General features: G+C 46.0%; 1 protein-coding gene across 4 annotated transcripts in view; it reads left to right on the forward strand.

Annotated features, from left to right (window-relative positions):
* Nucleotides 1-3,181: 3,181 nt before the first annotated feature.
* Nucleotides 3,182-17,207, forward strand: part of HDLBP (high density lipoprotein binding protein) — a 955,902-nt gene continuing 941,876 nt past the window's right edge. For 2 of the 4 annotated variants that reach the window (XM_086944014.1, XM_086944016.1), the window contains exon 1: nt 3,182-3,335. The gene's annotated coding sequence lies outside the window, so the exon portion shown is untranslated. The remainder of the gene's footprint in view (nt 3,336-17,207) is intronic. The other 2 variants (XM_086944015.1, XM_086944017.1) reach the window with 1 other exon arrangement.

The raw sequence follows: 17,207 nt of genomic DNA on the forward strand, positions 1-17,207 counted from the left end.
TTCTACAGGCGGCAGATGGTCGGCGCAAGAACTGGAAATGCACATAAATTGTCTGGAACTGTTAGCGGGGTCATTTGCGATTCGCACTATGTCCCCGAAACAGACGTCTTGTTGCATCCTCCTCCGCTTGGACAATGTGTCGGCGGTGAGGTATATCAACAAGTTGGGCGGCACGAGGTCGTCGATGCTTGTTCAAATAGCCAAAGATTTTTGGCATTATTGTCTTCAGAACCAGATTTCGGTGGTGGCGGAATATATTCCGGGCCAGGCCAATCAAGTAGCGGATTGGAATTCCAGACATCTCAGGGATTACAGCGAGTGGAAGCTGCTCCCTCGTGTCTTTCGGTGGCTCCAGGCCACATGGGGCCCGTTTCAGACGGACCTGTTTGCCTCCAGACTCTCGTTTCAGATTCACCGGTTCTTCAGCTGGAGACCGGACCCAATGGCGGCGGCGACGGACGTCTTTCTCCAGGACTGGTCTCAGGGAACGCAGTATGCGTTTCCTCCCTTCCTCATGATTCCCAGGGTGATGACACAGGTAATCAGACAGAAAGCGGAGATAGTCATGGTGACTCCGTGGTGGACGTCTCAGGCTTGGTTTCCCAAGCTCTTGCAGTGGAGCTGCGATTGCCCACGAATGCTTCCGGACTCGAAATGGTTGCTGCAGGGCCCTCAGCAGGAACAGCACCCGTTGCTTTTGGAAGGCAAGCTGTCGCTGATGGCATGGAGGCTTTCCGGGAACAGTGGCAGTTGCCGGGAATTTCGAACGAAACTGCTGAGTTTATCAGACAGGCATGGGCGCCTTCCACCAGGAAACGTTATTCCTCAGCCTGGAAAAACTGGGTGGATTGGTGCGTGGGACGACGTTTAGATCCCGTGGGGGCGGAGTTGTCCCAGGTTCTGAATTTCCTGACGGAAAAGGCCGGGTTAGGTTTAGCGTACCGGTCGGTTAATAATTTTCGGTCGGCTATTTCGGCGGGGCATGCCCAGATAGACGGGAAACCGGTGGGCATGCACCCGATGGTATGCAAGCTGTTAAAGGGCATCAGGGCTGCCAAGCCGCCCGCGCCCAAATATACAGGTTTGTGGGATGTATCCTTAGTGCTTTCTTTATTCAATACATGGCCGAGTAATGCTCTTCTGTCCAGAAAGCAGCTATCGGCAAAACTGGCTATGTTATTGTGTTTATCGTCTTGCAGACGGACTTCGGATGTGAGAGCGCTCGACGTAACAGGTAGAGTGTTCACCCCGGAGGGGGTTTCCTTTCATATTACAGGTCGCACTAAAACTTTGTCACGTCACATTTCATATAATGCTTTTCCTTCAAATGACAAATTGTGTGTGGTTCATTGATTGAAAGCTTACGAGGAATGTACTAAGGCCTTGCGGCCGCAGGGTTGTAAACAATTGTTGATTGCCATTCAGAAACCCTTCAAACCTGTGGCTGCGGCCACGATAGCTAGATGGCTTCGTTATGTATTGGCCGAAGCTGGTGTAGATACTAGAATGTTTGGTGCTCATTCTGTGAGAGGCGTAATGGCGTCGAAATCGTTTGGGTTGGGGTCGAGTATCCAAGATATCATGCGTTGTGCAGATTGGTCGTCTGAATCGACTTTTAAAACTTTTTACTACAAGCCGGTGGGAGATATTACTTCTGTTGTATTTAATCAAGCTTTGAACTAAGCATAATCTGAAGCCTCCGGTCCTGTAATAGAATCAAAAATTTGCTAGCATTCGCACCAAGAATTTTCAATTCTATTAAGGACACGGAGGCGAATATTATCCCACCCGGCTTAATGTCTGTATATCATACGCTTGCCCACCCTGTATTTCAGTGATTACGGTGGTGTTATCCTTTTTTCCAGGAGCTGAGAAAAAGTCGGATTAAGAGACGATGGCCGTCAAGCTGTTGAGCTGAAGTTATTCTTCCATGTTGGAGTTCGTGTTGGTTCATGCAATGGACTTTCGCCTCAAAGAAAGAGGATGTGTAACGCACGCAGAGGGTCTTATGGACTATGGGCGCGTGCCTATAACCATGGTGTTCATGGGAACTGTAGTAAATTATTGTTTGTTGCGAAAATAATATATTTTCATTGGCTGCTGTGTTGATGCAGTAAAGTTTGAGAAGCATAATCCTCGCCTCTGTGTCCTTAATAGAATTGAAAATTCTTGGCGCGAATGCTAGCAAATTTTTGACTCTGCTGTCTCATTCATCCCAAACCCCATACTACTACTCTGATACCCAAAATAACCCTTTCTAAACTCTTCCCTACTCTACCCTTCCTTGCATCATCTCATACCTCTTACTATTCCGTTCCCTCAAAACAAGCCTTTCTAAAGCCTTCCCTCCGACTCCTGCAGCTATGACCTCCAAAACAAAACAAAAAGGTCTAAATCCTTCCCTCTTCTATCCCTCCACTATCCTTTTCAATCCAAATAACAGACTAACATGTCCACCTCTAAAATGTATTTCATATTTCAATATACTAACTCACCACTAATCCTTTCTGGGTTCCGGAGTAGTGTACTACTCGCTGAAAAAAGCGCTTTGGCGTCTCGTCAGGGATAGTAGGCGCTATATACATACAAGTACAAAACAGTCCGATACAATAGAGTACACAGAGTCAGCTTCCTACAGTGGGGTAATGAATGTGCTAAGTTTGAAGCAATACTTTTGTGCATGCTCGTCGAGATGTAATGATTTTAATTGCTCGAACATCAATACACTTAAATATTTATCTCTCTTTTATAACACATTCCCATATACAAAGTATATCTTTGTTTTTCTCTTCCGCTCCACCCGACACGTCAGTTTCTAAGCGCTATAGAGGAGGTGTGATTGTTAATCGATTTAATAGTGCTTTAATTTCAAAAACTCAGAAGGTATCTCACCAATATACAAAATACCGTAAACAAGAAGCTTCTGCAACACTGGTAAGAGGAGTCATACCAATAAAGTATTTTTTTATACTGACCTCCGTCTTGGGGGTGTTTAGATCGCGAGCTCTGTTATCAGTGCAGGAAAAAAAAAAAAAACAGTCACAGGAACAACCCTAAGGAGAATTGCAGGCTGCCGCCTCAGGCGGCTGGGTTGACCCGTGGGAGGAGCTTCCGCGTTTTGGGGCCGCCCCCATTACGGAGCTGGGAAGATGGTGGGCGGGCTCTTGGCGGGGCGGACTTTGCACTCGGGGCGGGCATAAGCAGCGTGTTCTTGGGGCCGGCCTGACGTGTCTCTCCGGGATTGGCCTCCACCTTCTCCCATATACCCGGAGCAGGCCGCGGCCCTGCTTTCCAGCACGCTCAGCTTTTCCGAGCGGTAGTGGAGCCCGGCCGAAGTGAGTACAGACCCCCGGGAAAATCAAGGGCTTAAGGTTTCCTCTCCGAAGGTCTTGGGTGGGTGGGGAGATAGATAAGAGGACTCGTCGGATAGAAAGAAGCGAAGGTCACTCCTCCCCTCAGCGAAAAGACTGACGGGAAAGGGTATGATCTCCCCTCGTTACAGCACAAGTGGGGGGTTCGTACGGAAATCTTTATAGTTAACACCGGTTGGGGGCGGGCAGCGATGGTATTGGGGTGCGTAAAGTTGTGACAGTGAAAGCCTCTGACATCCGTGTCTGTGATCAGGGTGTCAATATGTGTCCCCGAAAGATGTGTTTATGGTGCTATAGGACTATGTAAACCTAGGGGAGCGGGCTGGAAGGAATTCTTGTTTCGTCGAGTGGCGAGATTTAGTACGCTGAGCTATTCACCCCACAAGTTCACCTCCTCCCGCCGCCTATGCAGGAATGGGACAGCAGGCCACGAAGGCTGCCACATCCCCGGATGAAGAACCTTGAGGGTGGAGTGTAGCGGTTCGTAACTCTAGCCCCCCGCCGCCTCCTTACTCGAATGCTTGTGCCTTCGCCTCTAAAGGCAGAGTGCTGCTGTTGCAGATGACACTACCTCCTAGTCCAGAAACGCACGTTGGGAATGGCCTCCCTCAGACTAAGACCAGTGCACCTCCACCGAAACTAGGTGACCGAACACTACTCCATGAAGGCTACGAGTGTTCCTTTCTGCATGAATGGCGTTATCAAATAGCGTTATAGGGGCATTTGAGCTGCTGCTGAAGACAGCACTGTTGTATTAAATTGGATCCAGGGTGTCTATATCGATCTCTACATTCACAGGTGTTTTATGATGTAAAGGAGTTCTACCCATGCCCACAGAAACTGCATCACTCGCATGGAGGGCCTTTTTTACGTACAATGCTGGGAAGCTCACTCATCCTCCATGGAAGTAGTCTTTGGTGCACACTAGCTGCTCACCCGAATAATACTAAATCACTATCTCTGGAAAAGTGCAAGTTTACTCCCCTAGAGTGCCGACCCTGGGCTATTTCTGAACTCTTGGTAGGTTAGTGTCCTCTCTTGCTCACGTCAAAGTCTTTTATTACCGTCTCGGAAGCTTTTTTTGTAGTCGAGATGTGGCTACAATTCCCTTTTCCGCATTCTCTGTCCATAGAGACATGATAATCGCGATTCCTTCTGTGTGCCAAGGTTCATCCGCAGAATTAATGCTTGTTAAATGCAGATTCGAAGCTCAATGTAAAATGACTGGTCTTATGATAAACCGTCTGTCCCTCACCACTAGGGGCACTAACCCCACCATCCCTCAATACACCCTCTGATTGAAATCTCAGCTGTAGAGAATTACCGGTAGCGAGCTGTACTCCTCATACCCCTACGAATCCCAGAACAGTCTAATTGCATTTCCAAAGTCGACATTCTTCTTTCCTGGGCAATGCAGCCACTTTGTATAACAGGTTGACTTCCAAATGGCTGCACACCAACAAGTGCGGGTACTAAAAAGTTATTAGTAGTTTGAACTAACCTGGGTTTGGAAGTGGTGACGTTGGCAAAACCGCGGAAGGAGGGATTGAGAAGAGGGAGGATCGTTTCTTAAAATGACTTTTTCGCCCCGCCTTCATTTGGCTAGTTTTGCTTTTCGTTAGCCCCTGCAATCGAACACACTTTCTTCAACAGAGCCACGTCTTCTTTAGTACATCTTTTTATGCCATCGAGTTTGTTTTAATAAGGAAGTTTAATTACGTACTTTAAACTGTAATCGTTCGTTGTGAAGAGTGGCGAGAAAGGCCGTTCACGTGGCTTTTAAGTTTATAGGACTTTACCCGTTTTGTTACGTGATATTTTACGTAGAAAGTATGGTGTTGAGAAGTTATTCACACTCACTCACGTGATTGTTTTTTTTCTCCAGATATTTAAACACGAGGGAAATTTGTTTGATTAGTTTGTCATGTTCGTTATCAATGTTGCAGATATTTCTGCAGATTTCGGAAAATTAAATGGTTTATTGGCATTTGGAACCACCTATTTCACGAGGGCTGTTTACGTCAGTGGTGGATCTTCCACGTGGTCAAGCGTTCTAATCTGTGCCAGTTTATGCACTTATGTTATACTACAGTTTTTGGGCTGGCATAGAGATCGCTTTAGTTTAGTTTTAACCTCGCGATTTTTTTTAGTTAATACTACGTAACCATTCAATATACCTACCCAGAGGAGCTTTACGTCAGCCCTCTTCACCCGTGAGTCTTAGTGTGTTGTTCACATCTTGCTTTCCTTAAAAACAGTTTAACACATGGGCAAGTTGATCAGTCCACTTGAGGCATTTGCTTTATTGCACTCTTAATATTTTTATTTTTATTCCGTATGCTTGGCAAAAAAGGTATTGTTGCCAAGTCCAGACCTACTGGCCTTGTCAATAGTTGTGGCTTTTTGCAACAAATGTCATAACCTTAATAATAATAATTCCTTTATTTAGATATAAAACCTATCTTTAAAAGGTCGCACAAATCACATTGTATACAATTTTATGAAATAAAAGAAGGATTAAAAGAGAAGCGAACAATAAAATGTGGCTTAAAGCATGCCAGTTAAAACATTGCAATTTGAGGTTTAGCCCTTCCGGTCTTTGCAAGTTCTATTAGAATGCATATTCAGATTTAGCGATGAGCAGAGACCTCAGCAGTGTCCATTTTATCTAGGTTACGGTATACTTGCTGAATAAATTTGGCCAAATTTATGTTTAAAATAATATTATCTAAAGACAAAGCAGCAGTAATGGCATGCCTACAGGACCGACCCCCCCCCCCCCCGCCTGTTCCATTCTGGCTTAAGCAGACGCCTGCGTTGAGAATTAAATGTAGGGCAGAGGCAGACCGCGTGCAAAATTGTTTCAGTTGCTAACCCGCATCCTCTACATGTTGTGGCCTCCTTCTTGCGGCGCCAGGTGGGTAGATTTTGAAGAAAGCGCCAATCTCCCATTCTTAGAGCAATCAGACAGCGCTTTTGGATGAAGTGAAAATGTCGTGGAGAGGTAGGCAGCAGGGGTTAGTCGTTTGTAGGAATTGACTACTGCCCAGGAATGACTACGCTTTGTGACTAGAGCTTTGTCTGCAGCCAGAGATTTCATTCTTACACATTAACTGATTATATTTTTAAAAACGGTCTGACTGGGGTTAAGGGCCCAAAGTTCGGCAGCTGACATTTGGTGAATATAGTCATTCAAGAGGCGGCCGAATGTTCCCCCTGGGTTAGTCTCATTGATTTCTTTCCAGGTTAGAGATTCTAGTGTACCTGGTTCGGCCTGTCTTAATTTGTGACACAGCTTAAGATAGGTGCCATTTTTTGCACTTATGTTATACTACAGTTTTTGGGCTGGCCTAGAGATAGCTTTAGCTTAACACATGGGCAAGTTGATCAGTCCACTTGAGGCGTTTGCTTTATTGCACTCTTAATATTTTTATTTTTATTCCGTATGCTTGGCAAAAAAGGTATTGTTGCCAAGGCCAGACCTACTGGCCTTGTCAATAGTTGTAGCTTTTTGCAACAAATGTCATAACCTCAAGGTTATGGTGGTATTCGAAAGCCTTTGCGCAAAACTTTTTTTTAGAAGGGGCTGAAATTAATTGCACATACTGACCTGAATTCCACTGGAGCCTTTCTCAAGAACTGAAACCGCAAGAAAAGTCGATCCTGTCTTTGGAGGGGTGGGGGGCTAGAGGAGGACTCTACACCCGTTCATTGCCTCCTGAAGCCTGTGAGAAATGCTTTGGGCTGGGTTCTGGTGTAGATGGTTGTAGGCCAGCAGCGTAACGAAATTTGACCCCCTGCAGAATGTAGAGGGTCCTGTCAGGGCACAAGTCCTAAAAAACAAGCATTTGCAATGCAATAGGTCTCGCATTAGGAAAGTGTGAGCTTTTGGTATTGTAAATGACAAATTTTTAATGTGTTGGCTTTGAAAATATATAAATTAATAGCATTGTTATTCACAAAGCCACTAGCTTACACTTTCCTAATGTGAGTCCTATTGGCTATGGCAATGCTTGTTGGTAGCAAGCAAGGACAGTGATGTGGTTGGGCTGAGTACTGTGGTGGTGTCCCTGGGTGATGTGGTGGTGTCCCTGGGTGATGTGGTGGTGTCCCTGGGTGATGTGGTTGTGTCCCTGGGTGATGTGGTGGTGTCCCTGAGTGGTGTGATGGGGTGTGGGGGTCCGAAGTAAATGGTGGGAGGGCAGACATCATAAGACAGAGAGAAGAGACTGCGTTGGTCAGTTTCAGAATCAGGAGGGGCAGAGTCAGCACAGTCTGCAAGGGATCAACGTGTCTAGAGGCAAAGCATAGGGGATGTAGCATTGCAGCTAGCAAGTTGAGTGTTTTCAAGCACAGTGTCCCTAGAGAGATGGCAACACCGCAACAGCATTTGAGGAGCAAGGCTACTGTAAACAAGCACGGTAGGCTTTCACTTTTGTCCCGGAACAAGCACTCTGCATTGCTGTGGTGGGGGAGCGGCAGCCTTTGAAGTCTGATGCCAAGGCACAGACAAATGGTGGTGCGTTATATGGCTGGCGATGGTGTGCATGCGCATAGATCACATGAACTGTATGCGATCCGCAGCCGTTTTGGTAGACTTTTCTTTTCCGCTTACTATATTCTCGCCGGAGCAATCTGCAAGCGCATTGGCTCAGGCGAGACTTGAAAAGTGGGGGGGGAACGTCACGACAGGAAGTGGCGTCACAAAAGGTGGCTTGCACCATCGGCTCTGGTTCACCCCTTAGATGCGATTGCATCAGAGAAGCCAGCACAGTGAGAAGCGTTCTGAATGAGGTCCAATCTCGCCCCAGAGAGGCCAAGGAGTGAATGTTTGGCTTGATTTGCTCCAGTTATCTAGCTTCCGGTAAAATAAGTGGGGGGACGCCGTCCACCCGCGTGGTACCCTGACTCGAGTCCTAGGTCCCGTAGTCTCCCCCGTGTGGTACCCTGACTCGAGTCCTGGGTCCCGTAGTCTCCCCTATACTTGCAGTATTAATTTGCCTTAGGCTAAATAAGAACCCCTTAAAAGGTTGAGCGGCCCCTCCTGTGCCACCAGGTCTTGCATTGCACCCCTGTATTTAGACCTTGGGATTTCATTAAGCCTGTTTTTCAATAGTTCTCAGAGGAAAACATTTGAAGTTGTGTAATGCACACTGTTATTGCTCAGGTTTTACGGGGGGATATTATTCACTGGCCCTGCTGTTTCTTTCTAATAGTAAGGTAACCTAAATGTTCATATTAGTCTACAGTGATCTCTGTTTACTGAGCGATCAGCTGACCAATGTATATTTTTTCATATCCATAAGTTTTATGCTGGCGGCTCGCTGAAGGGTTTCTGTCTGCCCTTCTATTGAACCGATCTGAAAATCACATATATGTGTATATATATTAAGCTTTCTGCTAGTATTTCTGCAGCCGAGAAAATAACGTTTTTTTAGAACTTGCCTGGTGTTAGCAGTGCGCATGCGCTGCTATCGCCATGCAAGGGCCTTTTGTAATCAATACAGTTTCGGAAGGGGCCTCGGAGCCCACACCTCTTTTCCATTGGTTTGCATCAGCGCTTGTTAAATGATCGCGTGTGATTGGCAATTGGATTTTTGTTCCCGCCCTGTTAATTTTCGGACGTCCCATCTGGACAGGCCGACACCATCTTGGTTTCCGTGACATGATTTAATGCTTGTTTGTTTTAAAAAAAAAAATTGTTTAAACCAAGAACTCTCTCCTGGTACTTAAGTAGTCGTTTCAAGGGTAAAAATAAAATGTGCTTTGCACGAAACTGGTTGTAAATACATTGTTTTCTGGCTAACGTTACTAACCGCTTCTTTTCCAGCATTCAAGGCTGATTCTGGTAAACTCACTAGTCTGCGCGTTTACTGTCTTTAATTCATTGATCCGCACACACTACAAACCAAGTTGATTCTGTGAACTTTAAATACAAAATCTTGCTGTAGCCTAGTGAATGGTGCTCAGTGTCCTCTTCAGTAGGATGAAATGCTGAGCTGTGCATGCCAGGATTTCAATCCCTCACGTGCAGGGTTCCAAGAGGGTTCCAAGAGATCTCTGCAGAAGGCTCCCAACCCACCGAGCTATCTCGCTCTCGTTCGATGTCCCAATAAGAGGTGGGCTCGACTGTGATGGCTTGAGTTGCCAATGGAAGGGATTTTACTGCGGGAGGCGGAGTCTGAGATCTCACAGCTGCCAGACACAGGAGGACAAAATGCGCCGCCAAGAGACTGAATGGTCTTTTGCAGCTTCACCCGCCACAGGCACCGGGACAAAGTGTGTTGCCTTACACGCCTGCTAAGTCACAGCCCATGGGCTTTGTCGATCCTGTGTTCTGAATGGATTCTAGTTTTTTTGGTATGGCGCACACTAGAGTGCAATCAGGGTGACTAGACGCTTTGCAGTATAGTTGGCAGCTATTGTTACTGTTGGGTAGTGATAGTTACAGAAATGGCAAAAAAAGCAAAACATAAAACGACAGAGTGGAGAAGGGACAACCTTAAACTGCAAAAAAACAAATGATGGGGAATAAATCTCGAAAAATGTCACACCGTGTCCTCGAGGCACGCGCAGTACTATTATAATGCTCTTTTATGGCGCAGTAATATTTTGTTTGGGACTGCGCCGCGCTCTTCCTTCTTGCCCAGATTGGACTCAGCAATCCGTTATGGGCTCAGATTAGTGGCGGAGGTTAACGCACCCGCTGCAACGAACTGCAAGTGCCCATCTACTGACTCTGCTTCAGGCCCTCAGACTTCTGAGGTTTGTGACATGAATGTAATGCATGTTTAGCACGTGACCTGCCAGTCTCGTGTATCATGTAGGTACTCTGCTGTAGTCATCAGACGTGGTCTTCTTACTGTACGGTGGCCTAAAACATATGAATCGTATTTCCCTTCAGCAACCACAACCCATTTCTGAAGAAAGTGTGACACAACATTTGAGAACCCATGACTAGGTGCGAGCACGGCTGAAGTTCACCAAACATACCACCATGTTTAATTATGTTTGAACATGCTTGAGAATGTTTCATGTTTAGCATGCTTGATGACCCGTGTGGCTATATTTGACCTTGTGTCAGGAAGGAAGGATGGATTTTGGGGGTCCTGGCCCAAACATATTTCGGGGACCCTGTTCTGAACAGCTATGAATTTCTGAGCCAGTTTCAGCTCTTTCGTGCCCTCTTTGGCTGGGTCAGTGACCGTGCTGGGCACACTGGGCTAGATTCTCAGTAGTGTACACAGCAGCAGCGCACTAATATTAGTGCAAATAATCTGTGACACCCTTCCGTTTTTGTATATGAGGTCCTGTTATGATCTAAAAAAACATTGAGTTTCATGAAACAAAACAAAACCTTTCTCTGAAAAATGACAGCAATAGACTCTCACATCACCCACATAAAAAAAATAAGTTAAAGGAAAACCGTAAATGGCTTTAACTTAATAGAAGGGGAGACCTATTGCATTTTTAGTGCTTGTTTGTATTGGTACGTTGTCTTTTATTTTATTTTTGTAGCCTTTATTGCCGTTACTAGATTTCAAAGGAAAAAGACTGGAGTAAATTGTCAAATTTGCCATAGGATGATTTGAGTTTGCGGTTGCCACAATATATGGTTTAGCTGTCATCCAGGTCAGTTTAAAAGCCTGCAATGTATTTCCCTGTGAGAATAGGGAGTTTGGTGTAGGTGTAATTTGTTATATGTACCTACTGTTTGTTATCAGCAATTTCTTCTGGAAGATCTGTCTCGCATCCCATGGCGTTTTAGTGGGTCTGTGGTGGTTTAGTCTATCTTCCACCAATTGATTTTTTAAAAAATACTTACAAGCTTTGTTGAAGGATGCAGTGCTTTTCAGAGTAAAGTGTAGCACTGCCTCCTGTGGCACATGAGCAGGAATGTTAAACTGATTTTGCTGACACAGATGATATGAATACATGGTTCTATGTTTAACCCAAATAAGTTTTCACTTTCAGTTAGGTTTCACAAATGACCAAAGCCACCGTGAAACCCAATTACAAAGTCAACATCTACTTGGATTGGAACAATTAAAAAGCCCATTCATAATATTGAATACGGTATTGCACTTCTTATTTCTAGTTTTGACCTGGGCAGTTAACCACTAGATAGATTTTACCTTCCCTTAAAGCGTAAGAACTCTGACCGGTAGTTGTAGAAATTGCAGCTGTCTTTGTAAATTGTTGAGAATATTTTGCAGAAGAGACCAAGTGCTGCAGCAACTTTCAAGACTGTTTGTACATGAATGTTTAATTTCCCTGATTAATGCACCGAGTGGACTGTTAATTTAGTGATGGTTGTTGGCACGCAAGGCGTGTCATGAACCAGATAGGTTTGACAGCATACCCCAGGAGGTTTTTATGAAGTCCTTGGTCATGCTCCGTGACTGAAATTGCATGTTGATGTTGTAATACATCCTCTGCGCTGAATCTTCCAATTTAGAAAAGCAAAATATTTTCCACTTTGTTAGATTCCAACAATAGTTTTCTTGTAATTCTACTATTGTACCAATTGGGCAGGCAGAAGTCTCAACCATTTAATTTAGTCAATGTAAATAATTTAGTGGAAAATTATTCTCAGTAGGTTGTGGATAATGAATACTACGAATTTGCGTGCAAAATTAAAAGCTACCCTACACGGGCTGTGGGATGGTCCTACTACAATCTCACCAACGATTGATGTGATTTTAATGCATCTTTTCGAATATCTGATAAATTCTGCAATTGTTTTTGCACCCTTTTCTCCATCCTAGTCAATGAAAATAAATGAAAACATTTTATTAAAAAGAGACGCCACACATTTTAAAAATGGTTTACAAATGTATTCAGCTAAGCAAAAAATTTCCTCCTGAATAATTGACTGCGGTATTGTTACTTGTCCTTCCAGTGTGAATTTCTTATGGTCCTTTCTCAACCTGCATATCTTCTGATAATTTGTGGTGAATGTTAATAGTAGATACTGTCTCTGGGTACTTCAAACTAGCCTGTCTTTAATTCTCCAACATACTGTGCATTTTGCTGCTTGTCTTGGGCACGCCCCATTTCTGATGAGTCCATGTCTTCAACTTTTCTCAGTAATCCCCTGACTTACCAACCTCCTCAGGTAACATTTTGTAGCTTTGTGGGCCATGTAAAATTGTATTTATCACAATCTCTTCATTAGGTGGTATGAATAAGGGCAAAGTTAATAGCAATGCAGGGAAGGCTGCTGGTGCCATAGAAATTGTCTGGCTTGCTTAAAATCCACTAAACCTTGAAACAAAGCAGTACATTTCTACAAGAGCCTTTTAAAAATGTAATACATATTGAATTAGAATTACATGCATATACCACTGCATGCATGTGATCTTGGTTAAGACCACTGTATTATGACCTGATTTTATATAGGGTTTTAATTCCCTATGTGGAGTGCTTACCTGCATAGCCAGCTGGCCACGCTGTGTAGGGCCCGTGGTTCGTAGGTAGGATTTGTTTTGTAGTCCTATGCGAGTAGTGTTTCCATATCATGTGTAATGATTAAAGGTGCTGTTGTGTTCCATAAATTTCTCTGATTGACCAGCAATATGTGACTTATGTCTTCATTTATTTCGACTCCTGTTCATTTGATGATGTCTGGTGTCTCTGCTGGTACAGTATTGGTGATGGACTTGTTGCAGATGTCTTACATTAGTGTAATGGGGATGTGCTACATTTGCTGAATGCAGAGTGTTTTAGTGTCTGGTAGAAATGTGATGCTTAATTTGACCATATATGTATGTAAGTGCAGGTAAACCAAGAAGGATTGACCTATGGTTTGCCTGTTAGTTTTTTTCCCATTTGTGAGTTGTAATGAAATGAATTGGATTTATATAGCGCACTTCTACCCTCAGGCCTCGTAGCGCTGTATTCATACCGCAGAGGAACCCTTCCGGGCTTTCCATGTGCAGTGTCCACTCCTGGGCACCCCCAAGGTGAAGCCAGGCATCCCCTGTGCTGCTGGGGCCGACGTGGAGATTAAGCAAGCTATTGCCCAGAGTCGCAGCGTGGGACCCATGATAAGAATAGGCGCTGAGGCGAGAATATCAGGTCCAAGGATTTTTTGAGCTTGAGACCCGCCGAGGCGGGAATCTAACCCTGGTCCTGGGCCAGAGCTTCGCATTAAGGTCTGCCGCTTCTAACCATTGAGCCACACTTCTCCACTTGTCCACTTACGATTGATCTTGAAGGGATGATTCTTTCTAGGATCTATCCCGGGGATGTGAATGTTTTAGCTATGTTGGAAATAGCTGTGTTTTTAACGGTCTTCTAGAGTGTATATGCTTCTGTGAGCTTAAATTGTTTGCTGGTAGTGGACTCAAGAGCTTAGTGGCTTGTACTGAGAAATCGGTGCCTCCAATAGATTTTTTATGATAAGGTGATTTATAAGTCTTGTGAGCCTTGAGCACAGTGTCCTGCAGTGTTTGAATTTACCTTGAAGGTATAATGCTCCTTTTCCTTGGAAGGCTCTGTTGACAGAGCACAGGGCACTGGACATTGTCCTTTTCACTTTAGGTAGCCAATGGAGTGATTGCAAGACTGGGCTGGTATTTTTTCACTTGACATTTGAAGTGGTGAGCTTTAGACGGTTATTCTTCACCCCTATGCTTATAGTGTGGAAGCAATCATCACGTTTTGAGATGTAGAGATATTCCGGGCCATCAGTTTTTAGAACGATTTGGGTGACGTCTGGAATGGATTTAATTGTGTATGGTAAGGTTGATGAGGCTCTGTTAATGCAGGTTTCTGCGTTAATGCAGGTTTCTGCAGATACACTTCTGTCTAGTCTTCCGTCATGAAGGGCTGTAACATGCCTGAAAACTCATGGCACTTGGTTTGGTCTTAAGAAAAATGAATTATTTATGAAATCAGAAAACTGTTTATCAAGCACACGAGTTATGTCTGTTTTTAACCCATGACATTTAACAATGGGGTCGGTTTTATCTTCATGCCCTTGTATTGTTGTTGGAAACTACATTTGATCATCGCTTCATCACTTGTGGTCCTGCTACACGAATTATCGATAAACAAAGCATGAATGTTAGTAGTTGTTACCATCCTTTTTAGGTTTCGCTGGGGAGCGGAGCCGATTAGGCTCCGCCTCCAGAGAAATCTAATGAGTATAGTAAGCACTATGGAACACGCCCCCCCGTCCGATTGGCTAGCTCCATAAATGGAGCCTAGCCATTGGACGAGGGGCCTGTCCATCAATGCCGGACCAGACACGGGGGCGTTCCCGAGATTCTTTGGCTTTGGCGACGTCACGCGACGCCGGGAACGCCCCCGAGTCTGGTCCGGCCGGGCCGTGCTTGCTGCTGTCCTGCCTTGTGTCCCTCCTCCCGCCGTCCCCACGTTTCCCGCCTCCCTCCCGAAGTCCGCCACGTTTCCCGCCTCCCTCCCGACGTCCGTGACCTTTCCCGCCCCCCTCGTCCTCTCCCGCCCGCGCCCCCCCCCCCCCCCAGCCCTGTGGGAGGCACTAGGACCCAGGGCCTGCTCGATCCCCGTTCGGGGGTTTCTTCAGCCGGCCGATCCTATTTTTAGAATTCTCCAGCATTCACATTTCTTTCTCAGATAACAAATCTCACCACTTGAATTGAAGTATTAATTCAGACAGTCATTCGTCTACGAGCACTTACGGGGAGTGTAGCAAAGTAAAACCGCAACTTACTAGGTGGCACTTCAATCACCTCTCTGTTGTCCGGGCTACAGCAGCTCTCATCCTACTACGGCCTCATCACCGCACGTGGCCCTAGCCCTGCCTCCTCAGCACCGTCCAGGAGACTTGAACCACAGCAAGAGGGGGGGACTTGAACAACTGAGGGTGCGGTGCAAAGAGGAACTGCCGGCAACGCTTCACAGGTAGCCACCCGCATACAAGACAGAAATGAGGGTGCAGGAGTTACGTGGTGCTCGTGGTAATCACACACTTCCGGAACACACAGTCCTCACGAGACGAGGTAATAATACTGGGCACTGCAGTTAATACACCAATGCGTGGACAATTGGTAGCTCCCTCGGGCTGCTTCACACCCTACAGCTGCAGGGCTTGCACAGGTGAGGCTGCTTTCTCCGCCATGGGCGAAGAGGTGCACTCTCCGAATCACAAAGCAGGGCCCTCAGAGAAATCTGCGCAGGGACTGCAACCACTCACAGCTGCGGCCTCTGTAACGTGCGCCACCCTCCTAGCACACAGGCAGCACGGGTACTGGCGCACTCACCGCATCTCCTTCTCACCAGAACGACTCCAAGCAGTGCAGGACATGAGAATGCGGGTGCAGGCATCCTGGAAATCTGATGCGGCATCTGGCCCTCGCCTTCCCAGCTGGCCAGTCGTCGTACCTCCCTGCACCTCACGCTTCATGGCAGGAAGAAAGACATCACCCCTGCACCGCGACTGCCGGATACAAGGCTGCAGAGGCGCTTCAAGCAATCATGCATCGGCGCTAGCCAGCACTCTGAGCTGCACTTTACAGGTGGCACGGCAACTCCACTTCACATGAGGCAGGGTCAGCGCGCCCCTCCTCCACAGGAAACGGCCGCAACGGCAGCACAGAGCCCACGAGCACCTCCGGGCCGGCCTCATCGAGCTGTCTCTCCTCTCCTGCCAGCAGAAACACCGTCAGCTGCAAGCAATCACAGGCACCCTCCCCAGCAGCAGACCGCCGCAGGCAGCACAGTGGAAGCACGGCCACAGACCGCCCAGCAGGAACGCCGCAGGAGGCAAACAAGAACAGACCCGCTTCGTCGCCAGTGTTATATCGGTGGACTCTAGGCCCACATGCTGTTGAAAGCAACATAAACCGACACCGGAGACCTAGTTGCTGGTAATGGCCACAAGTACGCGCACTCGGGCTTCTTTATTAGCAGGGCCCCTAATTGGTAGCACCTGTGTTGGATGGGTGTAGGTGAGTGTGGGGCCAACCCTCGAGGGAGTGGCTAGCAAAGCATTCAACCGTGTCCAACAGGACACAACACCCGTGTTTTAGTAATGTTGCCATCACCAGACTTCTAGTGCTGTTGTAAACAGGGATGTAAATCATGTAAACTCGTCACATCGCTTTAGACAGCGCAGGAAATCAGTGGCTGCGCAACACAAAGAACGTGGGGGGGTAGGTAATCAATTGAAAGTCCCATTAAGAGAATCCAGTCTTAAGAAAATAACATAAGAGTGTGGTTAGTATGACAGTGTACCAACTCCATTCTAAATTGGATGTGAATATATTTTATGTTTTATTATACCTGGACCTTACATTGAAATTTCTTTGTTACCCTATTTACTTACATTTTCTTTCAAAGGCAATGGTTCTGTTCACTTTTAGCAGCAGATGTCGATGGACTACAGTTCGCTAAATGTCCGGAATGTGAACATTTGGCTTCTAGTGCCCTGTAGACCGTAGTTCCCACAATCTCTTGTGCAGAGACCCTCGTCCTCCAGTGTCAAAGAGCTCATAAATTCACAGGCCCGGAGATTGCCCTTTGTACAGTTAACATCATTGGGACTCTATGCCTGTTGTTCTAATTTGCATAGATCATTATTCTGATTTAAAGGTAGAAGCTTTTGAAAGCATCGGGGAAGTCATCGCTGTAGGCACTCGATTACAAGTATTCCGTTAATATTCGGCATACTTTAATTATGTACTCGGCTAACGACCATTAAAGTTTCCCTATTACAGAGGCAGTTGATTTATTATAGGAGTGAAGAAAGCAACATCATGGAGTCTGCTTTTTAGGTTTCGCTGGGGGGCGGAGCCGTTAGGCTCCTCCTCCAGAGAAATCTATTGAGTACAGTAAGCACTATGGAACACG

This window comes from Lissotriton vulgaris, chromosome 11 (assembly GCF_964263255.1).
Source record: "Lissotriton vulgaris chromosome 11, aLisVul1.2, whole genome shotgun sequence".
Taxonomy (NCBI): Eukaryota; Metazoa; Chordata; class Amphibia; order Caudata; family Salamandridae; genus Lissotriton; species Lissotriton vulgaris.